The sequence below is a fragment of the Esox lucius genome, chromosome 8, assembly GCF_011004845.1.
Source record: "Esox lucius isolate fEsoLuc1 chromosome 8, fEsoLuc1.pri, whole genome shotgun sequence".
NCBI classification, from domain to species: domain Eukaryota; kingdom Metazoa; phylum Chordata; class Actinopteri; order Esociformes; family Esocidae; genus Esox; species Esox lucius.
Window position 1 is genome coordinate 18897152 of NC_047576.1, and position 23877 is coordinate 18921028.

Sequence of the window (23877 nt, forward strand, 5' to 3'; positions counted from 1 at the left end):
AGCCCCCATGCTGCAGTGGCCCGTGGATTTGAGGAACGCCTCTAACGCTGGGCGATTTTGAATGCACGACATTTGAAGCCCTGTTTAACATAAAACGAGCCATTATTACAAACATTGCAAATCTTAATCTTTGACAGTCTTCAGGTGGACTGGGGGGGGTGTATTTTGGGATTTTCCATGAAGTTATTTGCTTTTCTGGTTAATTGTAATGAAATGGCACTCCTTGTGAGCGGTCCGCTTAGCGCGATCCACCCATCTCTGTTGGCCTCCCAATCCATTTCCATATATTATTGCCTCACTAAGCAAGTGTGTACTCAGCAAGTGTGTTGTGCAACTAGGCTTTTTCTGTGCCCAAGGGGACTGCTCAATGTCATTAATGCTAACAGTTGCCACATGCCCGTAATGTATTGCAGCATCCAGTATTGACAATGAGATGATTCTGTGTGGTGGTAATGATGGATTGGCCTTAGAGGAACAGCATAGGGCTGGGCTCTGCAACCAAGTCTCAGTACACTGTGTCCTTTTAGTCAATGCTGCATTACTGGCGGCCCATTTATCACTCTGTTTGCATTATGCACCAGGCCCCTGCCTGTAGGATTCCCATGTCCCATGACAAAAAATGTCCTTTTTGAGCCTCCCCTGTGAAATAGCAGTATCATAACGGGGCATTGACAATTTTGGGGTCGAGGATCCCTGACAATAAATGTCCTGGTAATACAGTATACAATAATATTCATGTTAATGACTTTATTTTTTAAAGATCTGCGGTTAGTGAAAAAGTATACACCTGGTAAGTTTCCTCAAATGTATACAAATATACTATATACAGCTCCAGAAAAAATTAGAGGCCACTGCACGTTTATCTTTCCTTTCCAAAAAAGGGTTTTGAGTGAGGAACAGAAGGGTTAAAATTAAGAGGCCACTGCAAATTGAACGCCTTTGTTCCTCAACTTTCCTTTTACACTTTTTTGGAAAGGAAAGAAAAAGTTGCAGTGGTCTCTTAATTTTTTCCAGTGCTGTATATATGTTTTGTTTTGTTTTTTGTTTACATATTTGGGCACATATTTGAGCTGAATTCCAACCACATTCATAGAATAGAGGTTTGTCTGAAATTGGACACCACAGAGGTATATGTGCAGATGTCTTCCTTACCGTCAATCGGATCTGAAAACAGAATTTCTTCATTATTTCAGTGGTAGGAAGAACCTGGTTTGACATTTGGTGTGAAACCCTGATTGTCACTCTACCTTCAGCAGTTCTCAAGATGAGAGGCTGTTCCCTCAGTTGGTATAGCATGGGTTGTGGGGCAGTGTGAAAATGAGTGGTCTAAGCTCCAGTGCACATGAACTGCTGTGGCATGGGTTCAAGCCTGACCTATTGCCCAATAAAATACATAAGAAAAGAGGGGTGTACTGACAACTAAGCAGCTCTGTACACGAGCGTCTGCTAAATTACTTAAATGTACAGTATATTTCTGAATGGAAATCTGCTAGCAGAGCTCTGCGGTCTTTCAGTTTAGGGCCACACAGCTGAATGATCTCATTCATTACTGGTGAAAACGGTAACATCATGAGTCAACCATGTACTAAGCTCACTGTGTATGCACTGGACTCCTCCGCTTTGGCTTGTAAATAACGGCTATTTTTGGGACAGTTGAGGAATCAGAAAAGCGGTTGTGTTATAGAGCGAGAGGGTGAGTGGCACCTCTAAGTATATGCCCGCTGTCACATCATTAAAAACCTTGGTGACCCTGAACACCATTTCACTCTCAGCGCTCAAGCTGCCACTGGTGACGTGTGGGAGTCCGGAGAGACGCTAGCTCGGACACGGACTGGTTTAATCAGCACCGCTGCTCCCAGGCTAACGTCCATCAGGCTCCCATTGATGTGCTGTCAGATAGCTACACCCCGGCCCCATCCTGCCTGGCACAGCCAGCACCATCCCACTCTTCACATTTCCTCCCTTACCTGGGAGTGGGCCTAATTGGACCGATTCTGGGAGAAAAGCACCAGCCAGAGGGGGACATGAGTTATGGACACACACTCTAAGGGAGAATGTGTTGAGCTAAATTATTCTGGAGGCGTCTATTTAGAATTCTGCAAACTGTAGACCCTTCTTCGTATTAAACGGGTGGCCTTTCAACAGTATTGAAGCACAGCGGTGTACATGTGGACCCAACAGAGCGGTTAATACAATGTAGCCTAACATATGGGAGGACTGTTACTGTCAACTTCACAAGTTGTCACGCATCTGCCATACTTGTGAAAAAGCCTGTAGGAGAGAATTCAGTTGTAGTCCAATTTGTAGCCATTTTTGAGGTGCTGCACACACCCAATGTTATTTATCTATATTGGTGTTTGCCGTAACGACATCAGCTGCCTTGTTTTCTCAGGTATATGATCTGAACCGAGTATAACATCAATATTCAATGTTCCATGTCTCAGAGCCCGCAGTTGTAGGCCATGAGAAAGCTTGCCCTACGTGTTATCTGCATTTTGGTTTTTGCCAATCTAATCCAAATTGCTTGCAGTGTTTCTTAATGAATGCACAGCAGAGGAGATTCAGCTCTTGAGTACTGTTGTGGATTATTGGTATTTGCCTACACTATCAACCCACAAGCATGCAATTCTTTTTATTTTAATTTTTTATCAGCGACTAATTATTCAGGTCAATCTTGCAACAGTCATTGTTATATGGTGTTTATGGTATGAAAATGGTTGCATGTTATTTTAGCCTGATTGCTGTTGTGAAAGTGTTTTGCAGTCATTTTGGGGCGGGTGGGGGTAATTCATACATCACCAAACTATCGCCTTTTTATACTTGGCAATTTCTTTTTGTGCTGCTCCATTTTTCATGTGGGGAAAATAGACTCGGGGGTCGACAGACAATGAGATACTTCTAATGAATACTGCCTTTGGTCTTCAAAGTCATTAATTCACATTGTTAAGCATGCCAATCAAGCCACCAAGCTAAAGTGTCTCGCTGTGTCCCCCAGTACGTCCGTGGTGGTGCTGGTGTCTACAGGAGGTTGTGTCTGGAGACACGTTGCTGGGAGGCGAGTGTGACTGGGGTGACCTCTAGTTAGCCCGTCATCACCGCGGGTTAACAGAGGGGACTTCCGAGTTAACGCCATGACTTCCCGCGGAGCGTTTGAGACAGCCTTGTGTGTCTCATCTACTAATGAAAACAGAGAATTATGTGTAGGTGATGTTTTAAAGATAAGATTAGTCTCTTGTTCTTCACTCTATCTGACTACGGCACGCACGAACACACACCAGTTGTGGAGGTTAAGGGATTTGCCTTGTGTGAGTGAGCATATGTCCGGCTCATTTTGAATACCTCCTCCTTTTTTTTTTTGCTGTTTAGCCGAAGGCTCCCAAATGGCTCCTATTAATGCGGAATGCTCCCTCCATTAAAACATTTCGAAGTGATCATGAATGTTCTTTCTTAGAGCATTTAAGCCAATTAAGTCACAAATGAATAACATCCAGTGAAAAGGCACGAAAGGGGCTAACATTGGCGGCTAAAGCTGCTGTTCCCTATCAGTTCTTTATCTCAATCTCTCCCTCTCTGTGGTTTTAATGGAAAATCAAGCAAATGTTGAGGTATCATTTTATGGTTGTATCATCCAGTAAATGTAGCTTGTTATTTGATGTAGTCTTATCACGATTCCAGGACAATCGATGTGTGTTTGATCAAATCTGCCCATATCTGTCATGAGAGACAATGGAAACATTGTGCTGCTCCCCTCCACTACGCGGTCTGGCGGCGTCCACAGTGACTGTAGCGTTTGGACAGACGACGTGTCCGTCATGCGGAGCTCACTGAGGCCAGCCTGTGAACGTTCACTAGTAATGCATCATTTGCTGGTGTGTGGATTTTGTTTTGTCTGTCTCTAGATTTCCATTTTCCTGTCAAACATTAGTTTCCATAACGTTTTGGAAAAGCTTTTTAGGTTGTTGGAAAGTTCCCTAAACAATGCACCAGTATTCCCTAAAGGTTCCCATGGATAGCTTTCTATGTTCTTGGAATGTTTTTTGGGGATTGTATGAGCAGTCAGGAATGATCTGTGAATGTTCTCGGGAGGTTGCAATGATGAGATTGTTTTCTGAATGTTTGCTAAAAGTTCTCTGAATGTTCCCAAATGGTTTTCATGGAAGGTTCTCTTAACTTTTTTAGCTTGTGCTAAAGTTACATGAAGGTACCGCAAATGGATAAGATAATAGGCTACTAATGTGGATTAATCAAGATTTATTTCATTCTGAATACAGACATCAATTGCACTTAGGGTAATTAAGTGGATGACTTCACAATTCTTGGTGGACTTGCTACTCCCTTTTAGAGGTGGTTTGGAGTTAAGATATCTCTGTTTCTCTCTGTGGCCCAATCTGTAAAAAACAAAAAGACAAATGGTGTCAAAGTGTTGATTATAGAATGGATGTATGGCAGGACGGTTATTTGTTTGAACCCTCAGCCCAAATAGGGCTAAAGAAATGCCAACTAAAAGGCAACTAGTTTAAAACGGATTTCTTTGCACTGTATGAACATGTACTTTTTTTGTATTTTTACTTTAACTCGTCATTAGCGTTATTAACCTTTAGTAGTCTTCCGTTAAACATTTTCAAAAACATGGTTTATATTGTAATTCAAATGTTGGATGGGGTTACATTATGCTTTTCTCGCTCCTCGAGACACCAAACGTGCTTTAAACTCTCCTCACCCCCCTGCAATGTGTACTAACATCTTGATAAAGATGGGGTTGTTGTCAATTGAGCTTTAAGTAAAACAAAGAGAATACAATGTTAAACTCTATTTGTGTTTGCATGTTCTGACAACAGCACTGAAGAGACATGGCAAGATGGATGGCAGACTTCATTCGTTACTCTCCGTGAAAACTCATCTAAGCTGGTTATTGGTGATGCAGAAATATAAGTAGCCTAACGCTAGTAATGTGAATAATAAAAACCATCCCTATGGCTCACTACAAACCTCTTCCCAGAAACTCATGTATTCTCTGTTTGTATATAGGCTTCTGTCGTACACACTTGCTAATAGTACTGAAGATCCAATACAGTGGCTTCAGCATAGCACCCTGAATCCCACTGCAGGCTGACTCTGAAACACAATAGGGTTGGTCCATGGATGGGACATTGGAGATAGGAGATCAGGATAGAAGGTATACAAATGTACGTACAAGAGTGTCTGTTAAATTACTAAAATATTAATTAAATCTCTGTGTAGCTGACATATTTCAATACACAGAGTGGTAAACTGACCGCAGGATTACACTCTCAAGCTGTCTTGGAAAGGTATCTGGGTCAACTGAGTGATTCTGAACTATTGGTCTGCCTGTCTTTTTGTAATACACTGAACAAAATTATAAATGCAACACTTTTGTTTTTGCCCCCATTTATCATAAGCTGAATTCAAAGATCTCTATGTACTCTATCAATTTCTCTCGAATATTGTTCACAAATCTGTCTAAATCTGTGTTAGTGAGCACTTCTCCTTTGCCGAGATAATCCATCCACCTCACAGGTGTGGCATATCAAGATGCTGATTAGACAGCATGATTATTGCATAGGTGTGCTTTAGGCTGGCCACAATAAAAGGTCACTCTAAAATTTGCAGTTTCACTGTATTGGGGGGGGTCCGGGGGGACCCGAAAACCAGTCAGTATCTGGTGTGACTACCATTTGCCTCACGCAGTGCAACACATCTCCTTTGCAAAGAGTTGATCAGGTTGTTGATTGTAGCCTGTGGAATGTTGGTCCACTCCTCTTCAACGGCTGTGCGAAGTTGCAGGACCTGGAACACGCTGTCATATACGTCGATCCAGAGTTGATCCAGAGCATCCCAAACGTGCTCAATGGTTAACATGTCCGGTGAGTATTTCAGCTTCCAGGAATTGTGTACAGGTCCTTGCAACATGGGGCCATCCATTATGCTGCAACATGAGGTGATGGTCGTGGATGAATGGCACAATGGGCCTCAGGATCAGGTCACGGTATCTCTGAGCATTCAAAATGCCATCAATAGAATGCACGCCTGCCCATACCATAACCCCACCGCCACCATGGGCCACTCGATCCACAACGTTGACATCAGCAAACCGCTCACCAACACAACGCCATACTGCCCTGTACAGTGAAAACGTCATACTGCCCTGCCATCTGCCCTGTACAGTGAAAACCGGGATTAATCGATGAAGAGAACACCTCTCTAAAGTGCCAGACGCCATCGAATGTGAGCATTTGCCCACTCAAGTCGGTTGCGACGACAATCTGCAGTCAGGTCGAGACCCCGATGAGGACGATGAGCATGCAGATGAGCTTCCCTAAGACGGTTTCTGGCAGTTTGTGCCGAAATTCTTTTGTTATGCAAACTGATTGTTGCAGCAGCTGTCCGGGTGGCTGGTCTCAGACGATCTTGGAGGTGAAGAGGCTGGATGTGGAGGTCCTGGGCTGGTGTGGTTACGCGTGGTCTGTGGTTGTGAGGCCGGTTGGATGTACTTCCAAGCTCTCTGAAACGCCTTTGGAGACGGCTTATGGTAGAGAAATGCACATTCAAATCACGGGCAACAGCTCTTTTTCCTGCAGTCAGCATGCCAATTGCACGCTCCCTCAAAACTTGCGACATCTGTGACATTGTGCTGTGTGATGGAACTGCACATTTTAGAGTGGCGTTTTATTGTGGCCAGCCTAAGGCACACCTGTGCAATAATCATGCTGTCTAATCAGCATCTTGATATGCCACACCTGTGAGGTGGATGGATTATCTTGGCGAAGGATAAGAGTTCACTAACACAGATTTAGACAGATTTGTGAACAATATTTTTAGAGAAATAGGTATTTTGTGTTCATTGAGAAATTCTTAGATCTTTGAATTCAGCTCATGATAAATAGGGGCAAAAACAAAAGTGTTGCGTTTATAATTTTGTTCAGTGTAACTTGTTCACTGTGTTAAATAAAATAACAATTTATTCTTAAATGTTCTGTAAGTGATGTTCATTTTGAAATAGCCCTGATGGTCTGTGTGGAATATTCAGTAGAACAGCCCTGTTTAATGTTTATATAACATAGTCGTAATCAGTTAAAGATACGTATATGATTCATACCTTTTAATGTAACTTTTTTTGTTATGTTCCTTGGCACTCCACTATCAACACTTCTTTTAGCAAAAGAAATGCAGATATGGTGAAGAAAAGGTAGAGTAGAATGAGAGATTGGGGGGGGGATATTTTCTTTTACATTTTACAGCAGTGGCTATTTAGCTGTCTTCCTTTATTTAAATTGTAATATGCCGCAAGTGAAACATGCATGGCAAATTGAGTTGAGCAAAAAGAGAACTTCAAATAAACAGTGGCAAGTGCTTGCTTTTGAAAGAGCCTGCATGAGTTTATCTTTGTCCTTTTCTCCGTTTTAAGTGGGCTACAAAGCTAGGAGTTTTCCGTGAAGATGACATCTCCCTTGTGACTGTAAATAATTATTTAGGCACAATAAATTATTCCATTCTCAACCAACACTACCGCCACCAACATGACCCGCACAGACCCCTTTCTGTGTCGGATAAGAATTGTAAAAAAATCAGAAGACCCCTTATCAGTCTTCTAAGAGTTGGGATTTATCTCAGAGAAGTTCCCGTCAGCCAGCGAACGCTGTGAAGTGTCAGCCTCGTTACATTGTGTGAAAATAAACCATTCATCTTGATTCACTGCGACCCGACACGCAGCCACAAGGAGCTGTTTCTTTTTGGGAGGGGTGGCCCAACATTAATAAAAAGGATTTTATACATTCCCTATTGAAATGGCTTAATGTTTCAGGCCGTCTTGGATTGTGGTGATCCAGACAGTTTGCCCAAGTCCTGCCATCCTGGCTGCTGCTGGCTGGCCAGGACCTGACTGAGACGGATCGTTTGCAGCACGTTGCCGTAGCTCAAGCACTGCACAGATATTACCTTAAGATAATGTTACTTGTCGCGGAGTAAAAAGTTTGACGAAGGACTGGGGCGTAAAAAAGAAAAAGGGAATGAGCCTGTAGACTTGCCACTCGTCTCCCCACTCATAAATACTCCTCCAGGGGGAGGGGGAGGGAGATTGCCGTTGTGCTATGGCCAAAGGAGTTAGGTGCTTAAGGACAGAGGAAGGGAGAGTTATCCATCCTGCTGAGATGATGGGTTTGGGAGAAGAGGGACGGGGGGGGGCGGGGGGGCCTAAGGGAAGCTTCCAATCAGTGGAGTCTGAGGTGGTTCTGTCCTGGTTGGCTCCTGTATGACTGTGCACCTGACGGGCAGGATGCTGAGGGCCTTCCCTGGTCTCACACACCGCACTGCAGCACAACGCCTTATCGCAGCTTAGCACCTGGCTGGCTAATTCCACTGTCTTCCACACACATACATACTTTCATCAATTTCTTATTCAGTTGAATCTGCAGCTGAATTTTCTAGATGACTATGAGAACTCTGTGCTCCCAGGGTCCTGAACCGGGGGGCACTTGTAAACACCTTGTCCTTGCATTATTCAGGCAGAAAACTAACTTATCCATGCAACTGCTTAGGTCTAAGCCCAACACATTCAATTTCTTTTGGTGCCTTTTTCTCCCTGCCAAATGAGAGATTGGCCTTAAGAAGCTGAAAAAGGTGGAGGGTTGAGAGCCAGATGCACTCAAAGAGCAAATTGGCAAGTGGTTGTCTCTTCACTGTCACCGGCTGATCCCCATAGACTGCATTAGTGGAGATGACATTAAGCGCCCTCCCCCTGCCTTGCCCATGTTAATTAGAGACCTCTAAAGCTGTCAGATAACCCAGAGCTGTACAAACAAACATCACCTTCATGTCCAGCAATCAGGAGACAGCAGACGGCTCGGCCCTCTCTTCTGCTACACCAATATGGGAACATTGGAAAGGGGCGGTCTGTAGAGCACTGTTTACACTATGGGAACATTGGAAAGGGGCAGTCTCTAGAGCACTGTTTACACTATGGGAACATTGGAAAGGGGCGGTCTGTAGAGCAATGTTTACACTATGGGAACATTGGAAAGGGGCGGTCTGTAGAGCAATGTTTACACCATGGGAACATTGGAAAGGGGCGGTCTGTAGAGCACTGTTTACACTATGGGAACATTGGAAAGGGGCGGTCTGTAGAGCACTGTTTACAATCAAATCAATCAATCAAATTTATTTATAAGGCCCTTTTTACAACAGCAGTTGTCACCAAGTGCTTTACAGAGACACCCGTCCTTAAACCCCAAGGAGCAAACAACAGTAGTATTGAATTTCAGTGGCAAGGAAAAACTCCCTAAGAGTTTACACTAGCCAGTCATTGTGAGGTCACACGATATTTACATTCTGGAGCTGCACAATACATCCGGCCTTAACACTACAAGTTCTAACAGAAGAGTCTCTTCAGATGTATGTTTGGATTTTAAAATGTTGTATGATTTTGTTAAATCTTAGGGTACGTTGAATTGGGTGGGTCATTTGAGGGTTAAAACGATAATGTGAAATGTCTGGTGAAGTCTGAGGTGAGACTCAGGGGAAACTCTTTGTTAGACTGTGCGCTGTATGAACGCATTGGTTCACAGGTGTACTTGAATGGGCTCATGCAGGCCAGTAGTGGATGCAGCACCTGATTCGGACAGGTTTCTAGAATGTACCAGGACGTTGGAATGACAGCAGGGAGGACAGGGAGTGATCTGTGGCGGATGTGCTTGGCCATGCTGAGGCAGTGGGGATGATAGCTCCAGTCAGAATGAGGCTACGCTGTGGGGCTGCTCAGCTGCTCGTTGTGAGCTAAAGGCTGGTGGAAAGAGGGAGAGTGAGTGCCGGTGCTCCCCAAGTGCAGTCGGGACTTCATGCCGGCCGCCTGGCTGTCTGTCTTGGAGCTGCCACCGCGACCCAGCTGCTGTCAGCTTACTTCTGTGTCCCCGGTGTGGGGACAGGCACACTGGCTGTCAACTCCGCACTCATCTCCCCCTCTCCGTGTGTCCTCCACGCTCCTCTTGTCTCCACTTTTGCTCTTCTCTACTTCTCCCTTTGTTAACACGCCTAGTAACCTAGAACAAAGGGAAAATGCTGAAAGCTTTCCCACAGTTGACAGTTCTTCACACTTTGCCCCTGGTATCTTCTGAAGTCAGATCTTTCTTCATTACGATGTGGTTTGTATGTCCCCTCCGCCCCCCTGAGCTGGCAACCGCTCCAACGATGACAGTAGGGGGTGGGGCGGGGGGGGTAGTGTTGAAGGCAAGCTGAGAGTGTGACTGTCCGCGTGGCTTGTGAAAACTCAACTCGACAGCTAGCCAGCAGCCCTGTACCTGCACACAGCAAGGTGTCGGCCCAGCACCGAGGTGTGAGGCCTTTACTGATGGACAGCGGGAGCAGAGAGGGCCCTGTCACCCATCCAGCATTCACTGAGGTTCAACTGTTTCCACATGGAGAAAAATAAAGGATGCTATTTTTTGTGACAACAGAAATAGACTAAGAGGCAATTGGATTCGACACATTCTTTCTTTCCTAGCTTGAGGGTTGTTGCAGTGCCAGGACTTAATTTGTCAGTGTTAAGAAAATAGCGTTACGCTGTGACACCGTCAAACTTAAAGAGCTATATTATCTGTTCCATTCCCCCTGGATGGATGCTTTTTGTTGAGACCATAATTAATTAGTGTAAAGCGCTGGTACCTATGGCTTCCAGATACAATTGCTGTTCGACCATGTGTCGAAGTTCCGCCGGAGTGTGTGTTTTTGTGTTTGTGCGGGCGTGTGTTGGCATGACGGCCAGTTCTACAATGTGTGTACACTGTAACCAGGACGGGTTTATTCATGTTGAATATATTAACATAATGTGTGCCTCCGTTTTTATTATTACCTAGTAATTACATGCAACGGAAGAGGAATTATGTGAATAACACCATCGCACCATTCTGGGAACCTCCATGTAATGTTTTGAGAAATTCTGACATTTGATATTTTCGAAATAACAAGATAGAATTAACACGTGCATGTTCCAGAGAATCCAACATTGGCAGTTATTGAGCTTGGTAAATGCCATTGGACGCAAGGCATAAGTGAAGCGCCTACACAGCTGATGGCTGATGGCAGTGCCTGACACCAGTGTAGTAGAGGCATAAGAATGTATTTGACACACGGCCAATGCTTGTTGTACAAATTGTGGTTATGTATTTAAAGAACATTTGGAGAGGAAACATAGTGTACACTGTCAGCAATCCAAGCCACATCTGTCTGTTTTGCCCCATATTTGCACGTGTTGCCTTTGTTTCTAAACAACCAACCTATAATAAACAGTAAATGTGGGTAAATGATTGAGTTGAATTGATGTATCTGTACCATACTCTCAAGCTGCAGTTACTTTTCAGCTTGTATGTTTCTGTCTGGACTCTGATTGTGCCTGGGTGGGTAGTGCTGCAGGGCTAGTAGCTGGTCACACTCTTGCACTGTAAAAATAGAAAGACTGAAAATACCATGAATGTGTAATGGAACCATGACAAGTAGTTCACTCAACCGGAGATATGTGTTTTGATAGACAGAATCTGGATAATGGTGTTTTTAAGAGTGTTGTGACAACACTTATATTGATTTCTGTGCATGTGAAAGCATCAAACACAAGCAAATATGAATTACTCTTATTCAATCAAATGGTTTAGAAAAGGAAATAGTTTGTAGCCAAAATCTTAACAGATGGGGTTATAGAGAATATTCTTTGAATATTTCCACCTCAACCTTCCAAATTTAGATAGATTAGAAAAAGACAGTGAAGCAGTCAAAGTAGTACAGGCAGATTTGGGAAATCCGACTGCTGGCTTGCCTCTGAAGCCAAGGGTCAGTCAGGGTCAGTCCCAAAATGCTAAAATTGGTGTTGGAAGGCTAGTAGGGGTCACTCTTTCCTCTGGTCTAAATATCAAATCCCAGTGTCACAGGGCTCTGAAGGGGACGTTGCCCTGAGTAGGGTGTTGTCTTTTGGAAGAGATGTAACAGGTGTCCTGACCCTCAGTGGTAGAAATGATCCATGGCACTTATTGTAAAAGTAGGCGTGTGTTAACCCTGGTGTCCAGGCTAAATGACCAGTATGTTGAGGTCATTTTTTTTTTAAGATGTCATATTAAATTGACCTTTTTCAGTTAATTAATAGAACCAAACACCTGAAAGCAGTCAAATGACAACACAAATGTTTTTTTTTTCACAACGTGGCATTACTGAAGACTTTCTCAGCAAAAACTAGAATGAAGTGAAACACTCAGGATGAGAAAAGGTCAAGTGCTTCAATAAATCAATTTTAAGTTCATTTTGCTTTGAGCAAAAAAACACATTCAAGTAACTTTGCACCAGAATTGGGGCAGCTAAAACAGTCTAGATAAAAAATGCTGATAGTGTTAGTTTTATCTATTAAAGGGAAAAATTCTATTGTTCCAGTGTAATACATTCTGAATTTAACAGCCTAGACACAAACTATTGTTTGGTCTTTTAAAAATGTGATTCATTATGTTCTGTAAAGTTGTCTTTGAAAGGTGTAGCAAGAAGAGTAAAATGGTCCCAATTAATGGCCTATTAAGTATTCCTATATTGAATGTTCATAATCATTGGCTAGGACAGTAGTAAGGCTACAATCTTGTGTTCAAGATTTGACTCAAACTGTATTATTAGTAGGCATATGAAGACAGAAATAAAGTGTATTTAACCTGTAAGTAATCATGTCAAAGACTGTGCCATATTAAACGCAATTTTAACCGGACAAGACATTCTCATGGGTCTTCTCTAAATCAGAGCTCAGCAAAATATTATTCATGTGGGACCAAAAAGTGTCAGGTCCTCTAAAAACAGTCTGTTTCTCAGTGACTGAATTTGAGCTGAACATTGTTCAACAAGATGCAGGAAGATCGCCTGCAAAGTCTCAAGAATATTTTCCCCCCGGGGCTGAATTACAAATAAGACGGAAGAGCACTCCAAATGGGGTTGGCAAGTTTGGAAGGACATCAACGACAACACCCCCCTTCAGCTCGACAGCCACATCTACCGATGACTTCGAGCCTGCACATTCCTGCATCTTCAGAATGCCCACTTTCACTTCTCTGGTGTGCCTCTCCACAACTTCATGCTTCTGGTTTAAGGCATAATAGAGGCATTATACATCTCTCAAATAGTAGAACATCAAGTCTTTTCACTTTTTTTGTTGTTTATATTTATTAACTATTGTGACAGACAATATTTTGTTGGCACTCAAGATCCAGCAGATATCTTTTGCTTTTAAACCAAACCCTCTGAAATGGAGAGGTGCGGTTAATCAATCATGCACATTTATTTTATGAAGACCTTTTTACATCAGCAGTTGTCACAAAATGCTTTTACAGATACCCAGCCTGAAGCCCCAAAGTGCAAGCTACTGTTGGGTTGATGCACAGTGGCCATAAAAAAAACTTTAGTAGGTCAAAACTTAGGAAGAAACTAAGAGAGGAACCAGACTCTGAGGGGCAGACAGTCCTGTTTGACTGTGCCAGGTAAAGATTACAAGAATGCAAGAAAATAATAATTAAGGAATGCATGGGGGCTGTGTCCACCAGAGTCTACATACAGAACTCAAGTCAGCTGCATGACCAGGAGGACAGGAACAGGGACAGTCCAGTGGGGTGTGGGTGGTGGCTGCTGGAACCCCCGGGAGAGATCTGCAAAGACACGCCATTTGGGAAAAATAAGATTTTTCCAAAAACTCCTCTCGGTTTTTCCATAGCTAATTCATGGACAAATGATGCATGTGCTTAAACTACGAGTCTGGACCTATACTTTAGCATTTTAATTACCACGTTTTCATAGCCTATTCACTAAGCAATTTTTTTTTTTTGTATATTTATCAAAAAACTCCTCTCGGTGTTAGACCTTGTGGATCTTTTGTTTATCAGTACATCTGGTTGCCTTTTCACTGTCCATTAAGTGTAATTTTTATTTTTGCACGCTTTTATTTTTTATTTGTACAGTTATGGTTCCAGACTCACTCCACTTCCATAGACTAGTTTTTTTAGTGTAATTCATTTGCCATTAAACAGAAAAAAAACACATTAAACAAAGTTGAAGAGGAATTTGACTGATAGCAATTTTTTTCTATAGATACCGCAATAATATCATTACTCATTACTTTATCATTTTGGCCACGATAATCGTGTAGTGAAAATACGATATCATGACAGCCCTAATACAGATTAAAAACCACTTTAGGTGTTCCAATCTGTTTATAAAACACTTTCTTTGTATCAAAACAATTATATTCTGTTAACAAAATAAATTCACAACACCAGAAATCAGCTTAGGTGAACTACTTGGTTTCATTACACATTCATGGTGTTCTCAGTCTTTCTATTTTTACAGTGCAAGAGTGTGACCAGCCACTAGCCCTCCAGCACTACCCAGCCAGGCACAATCAGTCCAGGCAGAAAAGAAAACTTCAGTGGGGGAGAATGGCACAGGATACATCACTTCAACTCAATCAATACATGAACACATTTGCACAATGAGCATTTTTGTCTGTCAAATAACATTTTGCTGTTTGGATGCTCTACAGCCAACAGCTTCAAGCGTTTTCAGCTATGCAGGAAAATGAATCAAAGCAGATGCACAGTTTCTTGTACGTTGAATCCACTGGCAGCGTTTTTGATCAAGGAAGGCTTACACTTACAGTTTTATTCTGGAAGGCTTACACTTAGTTTTATTCTGGAAGGCTTACACTTACAGTTTTATTCTGGAAGGCTTACACTTACAGTTTTATTCTGGAAGGCTTACACTTAGTTTTATTCTGGAAGGCTTACACTTACAGTTTTATTCTGGAAGGCTTACACTTAGTTTTATTCTGGAAGGCTTACACTTACAGTTTTATTCTGGAAGGCTTACACTTACAGTTTTATTCTGGAAGGCTTCCACTTACAGTTTTATTCTGGAAGGCTTACACTTACAGTTTTATTCTGGAAGGCTTCCACTTACAGTTTTATTCTGGAAGGCTTACACTTACAGTTTTATTCTGGAAGGCTTCCACTTACAGTTTTATTCTGGAAGGCTTACACTCACGTTTACATTATCTCATCAGTTTAAATAATGAAGGTAGTAAATGATTTGGGTGGGTTTCCGGTATAGCAGGTGGAATGGCACATTTAACACAATGCTGATGTCAACAAGGTGATGCGCCACTAGCTGACTTCTAGCTGATTTCTTTGCCATATTTTAGAAGATTTAACATGAGTCAAAACATTCATAGTATTTATTATTATTATATATAACAAGTTACTTTACATGACTTGATTCTTCATATACAGTGCCCTCCAGAAATATTGGCATCCTAGTTAAAAAGGAATCCTATGAATCTGAATTTAGTGAAAGATTTTCAAAGGGAAAAAAATCGTCATCAAGAAATAAAACATGCAACCTTCAAAACATACATGCCACAATTATTGGCACATTAATGTTTTATTAATATTTTATTAATATATATACGATTAAAGTACTTTTTAAAGATCATCTGAGTCATTGAGAAATTTTAAGTGGTCATCCATGATGTTCAATTTTATTGGGGTATAAATTTGAGGGGACAGCTAAAGTTAACACCCATAGTCATCCATCTAGAAATGGCTAGAGAACACACAAATTAATTTGTACAGAAGGTTGTGAACTTCAGGCAATGGCTACAGATATAAGATATAACCGAAAATACCCATCTCCACTACCAGGGCAATAATTAAGTGATGTAGAGCAACTGGAGCTGTGATGAACAAATCAAGGGTTTACAAACTACTAAATACAGGGATGCAAATAATTGTGTGACATGTTTTTGATTACATTTATCTTGCCAATAGTTTTTTTCTTTGAACTATTTTCCTTCAATTAAATGTTTCATATGATAAATATTTAAACTGTGTGCCAATAATTTTGTATGGTACTGTTTAAAAAGTCAGACCACGTGCAGTGACTTGTTTAGATACCATCTGTGTTTTGACTAATGTTATATCTGCTCAAATATGTCTACGAATGTTGCCAACAACGCATTGTGTGGTTACCATCAGCACTGTGTTTAATGTAGTAACTTTGAAATACAAAAGTGAGGTACAGTATATTTGCATTGGGGCTTTTTATTACTACCATTCGGCACACCACAATCCATATGCAGCATGTTATGTTGAATGGTATCTCCCCTTCAAATTGGAGATGGCTCAGTTGCTACTAGTTTCAGTTTTTCAAAGAACTTTCTTTCAACAGCGGCGAAGATCAGGGCCATTCTTGTGTGGAACCCCAGAGTAGATCTGAGAGTGCTGTCTGTCTGTCTGTCTGTCAGAGTAGGAGCAGTACGGCCCTATCAGGGGACATTGGGGTGTCAGGGGGCTTTGGGCCTCATCCCCTCGCCCCTCCATCTGACAGCAAAGGTCAGGGACTTCTAGTGCCTGTCTCTCCCTGCTACTGACAGGCCTTCCTGTGGGACCAGGCTGGGCCCCTGCTCGCTGACACACGCAGCGCACAATTAATATTTCATCACTGTTTTCTCTCTTCTTTTAATCCAACCCCCCCGAGCTCCCAACAGGGCCCTCCTGACAAAAGCCACTTTTACACCACTTAAATTCCCCCAGGAAGTTGGCCCGGGAAGTTTGGATGTGATATTATTCCAATTTATCCCAATTATATGTTACGTGTTATGTTAATAACATGTAATTAAGTAAAATGCTTAATTTCCCCAAAATGTAGGTAAGACTGAAAATATGAACTCTTAGGGAAATGACTGCAGTAGGGATGTCTGTTAGCAGGATGGTCATATCAGGGAGAGAAATGGGATTCATGAATTCATTACAGTAGTCTATCTGATGATCCTTCAATGCAACAATCCCTTATTTCTCCGTCCCTAACACACAGTCAGGGAGAAATTCTGTTCAGAATCTGGGTAAAATACAAACATTTAAAATACGTGTGAAATATAAATATATAAATGTGCCAAATAATAATCAGAAAAGGAATCCAGAAATATACAAAATATGTTGTACTGGAAATTAGGGTGGGAGGCAGAATAATAAAAATCTGTGAACAAATATGCATTGCAGGCACATGGCGCACACAGGTGGCTTAATATAGAGAGGTCACCATGGAACGGTCTGTGCTGAAACTTAATAATGTTATAGTATCCACTATACCCAACTTAATTCTGTTGTTCCGAGTTCCAACAATGAATAAATAACATCCATCCCTGGCCTTGGGCAGAATGACTCACAATGACATAATGGCTCAGTAGCAGTTCCACTTTGGCAAGCCCCAACATGGAGTGGGAAGTACACAACCTCTGTGCCTGACTTGTTCTTTTACTTTGGGGTGAGTAATGTTTTCTGCTCCGACTATAGCCACAGTAACATGTGACTTGGAGGACACGGTTGGTTGGCAGCGGTGGTGGTCGCTGGTGCATTTGTCTGAATCAGTGTCCCGAGCTCAGGGTCCTGGCTGTCGTTGGGTTTCTGGCGCAACGTGATGGAAGAGCACTGGGGCCCTGTTTCACACCCTCAGGGATAAAACACTCGCCCTGCCTCCGGTGAGCCCGCGTGGATTTGCACCCGGCCTACAGAGATGAGCGCGCACAACCCCGCATCCACAAACAGACAGGACTGGCCTTCCATGTTGACATCGGAAATGTTACTCGTTTAAGCAGACGCTCTTCATCCAAAGCAACTTCCAGGACCAATTATGGTTGAGTGTTTTGTCCAAGGGCACAATGGTCAATTCTTCAACCTGTCCGTTCAGGGATTCAAACCGGCGCCGTTTCAGTTACTGGTCTGACGCTCTAACCGCTAGGCTATCTGCCGTCCCAGTTTGCCTCTCTGATTTTACAAGAGAGGCGAGGTCATTTTTGTACTATCTCGGATATCATTACATGGGCTGATGGACCATTAAGGACGCGAGGTAATTGTGAAGGTGCTGTGATACCCACAGAAAGCGCCGGAACAAAATGAGCTTCTGTGCACCCCGTAGAGATCTCCTTTGAGCATCGAACAAGACCAGTCTGTAATGAGTAATAATGACCACCCGACCATAAACTAAGGTCTTCTCAGCTTGTTTCAATATATTCCCTCTGACCTTCAGTGTCACTAGCAGCACACCATGCAAATCTCTCACTGTTAATGAGCCTTACCTCCCATTAGAGAGAATGGGCTGTAACAACACATTGTACCAGAGGACTCATAATCATTAGTGGCAAGCCCAGTATTAACGGATCAGTTGCCCGGTACTGTACTGCGGCATGGAGAGCCGTGATGGGGGGGTAGAAAGTGGACAAGTTGCAACCAGTGGCCGGTTTTCCTTGAGTGGCAACTCTTCTCAGTTTTTCCCCCCTCTTCTTCCCTCAGTAATCTACATAAGAAAGGGAGTGATTATCAGTTGAGGAGCTGGCAGTTCTGGATTTTTTAAAAGCTGCCTTCAAGACAGGACTATATTCCACAGATAACTAATCTCTCAGAAAATGTTTGCCCCCACTACAAACATTTTCTTGATCAAAGCCCTATGAAAGGGCTTGCCACTTCAAACATAGGCCCCCATTCCGCCACATCATTCAGCCCGCTCATCGCCATGGCAACTTCATAATCCTCCAACCGATGTGGTGTAGGTAGCTGGGAGTAGGGTGGAGGTGAAAAAGGCCTCGGAACAATGAGCTTAACCCTTTTTCCTAACTTTTTACCACCATCTGAAAGTCTCTCAAGCTTATATTTAGTTTTTGCTACAGCCTAACTATTTATGTAAATTACAAAACAGCCTTTTTTCCCATCTTATTTAATTGGTTTCAAAGGTGCAGTTGAAACTATCTAGGTTGGCTGTAGCCCATTATACGCATGCATGCTCAATTGTAAATGTTTGTGTATGTTAAATAGGTATAAAGATCTTTGTGATGAACCATTATTAAGAAATAATACCACCGATACACAAATGAGACCTCTTTCAATCTCTATGAGCTCAACTCACTATACATTATCAATCAAATAAATAGGATTTAAAGATAAGTAAAAATATAATCACATTTTTTTGATGTTCATTTTATCAGCAGGTTGCAGTAAAGGTGGATAGTACTCGTGTTTTAACTTGTTTTATGTGAAGTTACAAAGGGATTATAATGATGGATAGGGTTTAATCATTCCACAGGACTGAGAAGCCATTCTTTGTCTTAAAGTTAACACAAATACCAAACTTTGCCTCATCCTAATCTGTTGTCTGTCCGCGTTCTCTATGTGCGAGCTGCATCATTGTCGCATTCATTCATCATCATTAGGGATTGGTTACCCCAGGTTTTTTCATATTCATTTGTGTTGTGCTTGCCTCGGAATATTCCTCTAACCAGTTTGTCCCGCCAATCAACTCCCCCTCGTCAGTCACCTTCGAAGCCCAGGTGGCACCAGGCGTCCAAGCAGCGATGCCTATTTCACCCAACCAATCAGGATTCCCCAGAATTACTTGACATTTCATTAATCTCTATCAAAGTCTGGCTAACTACATCCTACATGATTGCTGTTGCAATAAAGCCTACAAGGCATTATTCCATTTTCCAATGTCATTCTAAAGGAAATGGCAAATTCATTCAAGTGAAAGGGCACCAGTGCTGCGTCTTTTTAAGACACAACCCAATGAAATTAGAAGTGCTCAGTTGGACATACCCAGCACAAGCCACGTTTCTGCCCTTTAACTACTGTGTTTGATATCTGCTTAAAGTTTCTTCTCCACACGGAGTAGCAAAGCACCCTTTAGCTTCTAACAAGCACATAGCCAATTTGCGATCAGAATTTTAACAGGGCTATGTGCCGTTCCCACAGCGATAAAGCACCTCTTCCCCCGGCGCTGATTTGATAATTGACTTATAGATGTGGTGCTAGTAATTTTACATCTCTAGAATTCATACACAGAGCTATGGATGCAAGAGCACTGACCATCTGTGATATTAAAATGATATGCTTATTTATTATTCACTTTATAGAGTGTACATCTACATTTTGTAAATGTGTGTCATTTAATCACATGCTTTTATCCAGAATCATGTATCTTCATACTGTTTTGTACTTGCTCCCTGTGCTGTTCAAAGCCTAATCCCCGGTGTTTCAAGAGCCTTATTCTCATGTGAGCTACATGAGCGACATTGTGTTTCTTTACAATAACATTTCCAAACTATGGAAAAGAAGCTTCTGAATTAACACCTCTGATCTACAAGAACTCACTGTTGGGATTTGTTTTAACACTGTAGGGTGTAATGCTGTATTTGCATATTGCCCTTTTCAGGGAGTTACTATCTCCCTAACCGCATGACAAAGGGACCAATGTATAACTGACCAAACGTTCAAGGCTCAGATTGGATGTGTTTCAGGTTGTTCCTCAATGTGAGTAAAACAGTAAGTGGATGTTAATGACAAAAATCTGGCTGTGTTTTTAAATAGCAGCAGTCCATTAGTGTGTTATTAACAGTGTAATGGCCTGTTACTAAACTGCAGTGTGACATTGGTGCTCGCGCTGCCTGGGCGGCTCCATGCTGCTCCGCTCGCTCCCCCTCCTGCTCCTCAGCGAGACTGCAGCCGAGATGGATGGACAGGAGGTGGATGAGCTCCATACACATTGACAGAGATGGAGCACAGGGAGGAATAGAGGGCAAGAATCTCTGAGAGTTTCTCTGTGCTGAAACTCTCTTTAAAGAGTAACAGTGATACCCGGTTTGATCCCAAGTCCTGGACCTTCAATTGACGTTCACGCAGAGACAATACATGTCTGGTCGTATGCCATAGCAAGTTTTATTTCCTTTATTTAAACAGGGTGTCACACCAAGACCTTGTTCTGGTTTTCATGAGCTCTGTTTCAAAATGTACAGCTAAAAGAAAATACAACCACTGTGTCCTGTAAATACCCATCATCTTGTCTATCAAATGTGGACATCATTCAAAAATGTATGCAATTTATATTTACAACATTACTTAAAAGAAAGCTAATCTGACCTAACGGGAGCAGAGGTTTGAGCCTTAGGGTGACAAACAAGTTCTTCCATGATTGAAGGGTACAATAACTAGAAATACCATCCTCTCTTACTGAAAAGATCTTACTAAAGATTTATTTTTAAAAGCCTTTGATTTGTGTTACCACTACACCGTACCCAGAAAATAGTCTAAAACTAAAAAATGTTGCACCCTACGTTCAGGAAATGTTCAAACCCTACATCCCTACCTGGGCTCTTCGTTCTGCCACCTCTGGTCTTTTGGCCCTTCGGGGCATTTCCCGATCCACACAATCAAAACTGTTCTCTATCCTGGCACCTCAAGAGTGGAACCCGCTTACCTTGGAGGCTAGGATAGAAAACATCTGAAAACTCGCCTTTTCATTGAGTACCTAAAATAGTTCCACTACCACCACCTGTTGTTAAGTTTGTTTTATGTTCATTATTTGTATGGTCTTCTTATCAGCACTGACCTTTGCCAATAACAAATTAATTGATTAGAATGCACTTGATTAGAATGCACCGCTAAACTGTGTGGTTGTTTCACCTAGCTCTTTTAAATGGTATGCACTTACTATAATTTGGTCTGGATAAGAGCGTATGCTAAATGACTAAAATGTAAAATAAATAATTTAAATGGAGAATTCTAAACATTAGGTTAAAGGGCGGTTGTCAAATTCCTTCCATGGAGGGCATACTGTCTCCTGGCTTTTGCGTTTTCCTTTGAATTGGTTTCAAACTAAGACCTAGACAACGAGGTGAGGGTAGTTCTTAACTAATTAGTGAAAGTAGTGAATTAATCAAGCACAAGATAGGAGCGAATACCTCCAGAAACTGGTTACTCCATGGAAGGAGATTGACAACTGTGATAGAGGCAGGCAATCTTCATTTACTGGGGTATTTATCTCATCTTTGGTAAGATTCAGGGTATAAATTGATACTTCAATCAAGATTTGAAAAAGAGAACCCAGACCATTTTGTTTCCTGTACCAGTGTCAAGATAGGGACAAACAAAAAACTGTCTGAGGACATAATAACCCTGAAGTAAAGATACACCCAAGGTAAAAAACCCACCTCCTGGAGCCATGAAAGTCCTGTTAGCACCATCTGCTGTGTTGTCAAGACATTTGTGGCCCAAGGAACTGTGGTCAACCGCAGAGGATATGGATGCAGCAAGATACTCAACCTCAGATGTTGTTGAAAGTTGTTTTGAACGGTTGACAAAGCACCTCGCCTAATCGCTAAAGATTTACAAGCTAACCTGAATAGCTTTTTCAGCCTTTCACCGCACACTTAATCAAGAAGAGTAAATGGTCCAGGAAGACCCTACTGTTGAAAGAGACGAGAATGCCAGATTGAACTTCATAAAAACCCATCTTCACAAGCTTAAATCCTTCTGGGAAATCTCCTGTGGGCTGATGATACCAGGGTTTTTTTCTGGATCAAAAAGGGTCTTAGATGGTGAGTGTGGTCAGCGATGTGGCCAGGCGAGTGGAGATAGGCGAAGTTGGCCCATCACCCCACAGAATCATCCCTATCTAAAACTAATGTCCTGCAATAAAAAATCTAATGGAGGTGAGAAAAATGGCACTGCAAACCTTGCTCATACATTCAGCATTTTAGCTGTACTATGTAATTACTGTTGCCAAAAACATGTTTTGACAATAGCTTGTGAGCAAAATTAAATTTACACTTTGGGTATATATTACAGATATTAATGTCTTTTGATATTATTTAAATGTTGGTAAATAGATTAATGAGTTGATTTCAAGAATAGGCCAATTCCTCGTTGAAATATGCTCAATCAAAACAGTGGAAATATCATAAGTTGTTTTAGTGTAAAATATGGAAATATGGAATGGATTGATTAGGTGATATTCATGACAAAACAACCTTTCAACTGTCAGTGGCTATCCAGGGGAGTAGTCTACCTATACAGAACATCCAGAATGCTACTCACTGAGAGAGTGAGAAAATAACCAGGCATGTTCTCTATTATTCAAGTCATTATTGTTGAGATTGAGCGCTCGATTGGCAATACGGTATGTGATCATTTGGCACCTGGCTAGTATTCTGATTTATTTGCACACATTTTAACAAGGAATGTAGGCGTATAAAGTTCACAAAGCACTCGCTTGCTACCTGCAATCATGTCTCATCTTAAAAAAAATAACATACTATTGTTTCTGCCTATTTTGACTAGCAATTATTCAAACCAATTTTGGAGGAACAGCACACATACAAAGCTGAGGGTTAGATAGAGAGTGTAATGTTGCAGTGGAGAGACAGCCCACAGGCGCAGGGAGAACGAAGGACTTTTAATACTAAGTAAAATACACAAGAAAACAGAAACCATGTTACGTTGGCATGAGAACAAAACAATGAATGACAAGATACACTAGGGAAGGAGACACTTGAATTGGGAGAGTGATGAGGAACACAGATGAGGGCAGTAACGAGAAAACAGGTGTCTGTGCTCCAAATGAGGGAGAGAGGGCGTTGGATTTCACTGGCAGATCTGCTGTGCCAGGACATGACAGAGAGCAGTTGACTGATGCTCTACAGATAGTCATACTATCAAAAAGCACTTAATGTTTTGGTAAGGGTTAGGGAAAAGGTTATGGTTAGGAACAGGATGAGTTTAAAGGTTAGTGGTAGTAGATAGTTAATTGAAAGTAAATTCTATAATGAATTAAGTGGGTGCTTAAATGTGTCTTTCCAAAGAATGTATGTCATGGAAGCAGCCTAAATTCCAGGTTGAAAGCATGACTGTTGATATAACATGAAATGTCTATCCAAAAAGAAATGCAGCTGAGAATTTATAAAGCTTTCCAAAAATGTTATAAGGCACAAAAGCCTTGATAAAGTTCTCCACTTATCTAAATTGCATGGATAACCTCTTT

At 41.8% G+C, this 23877-nt stretch overlaps 1 protein-coding gene across 3 annotated transcripts in view; it reads left to right on the forward strand.

Moving 5' to 3' along the window:
- agbl4 (ATP/GTP binding protein-like 4) overlaps positions 1-23877 on the forward strand; it is a 386899-nt gene that overhangs the window by 323264 nt on the left and 39758 nt on the right. The gene's annotated exons all lie outside the window — the stretch shown is intronic.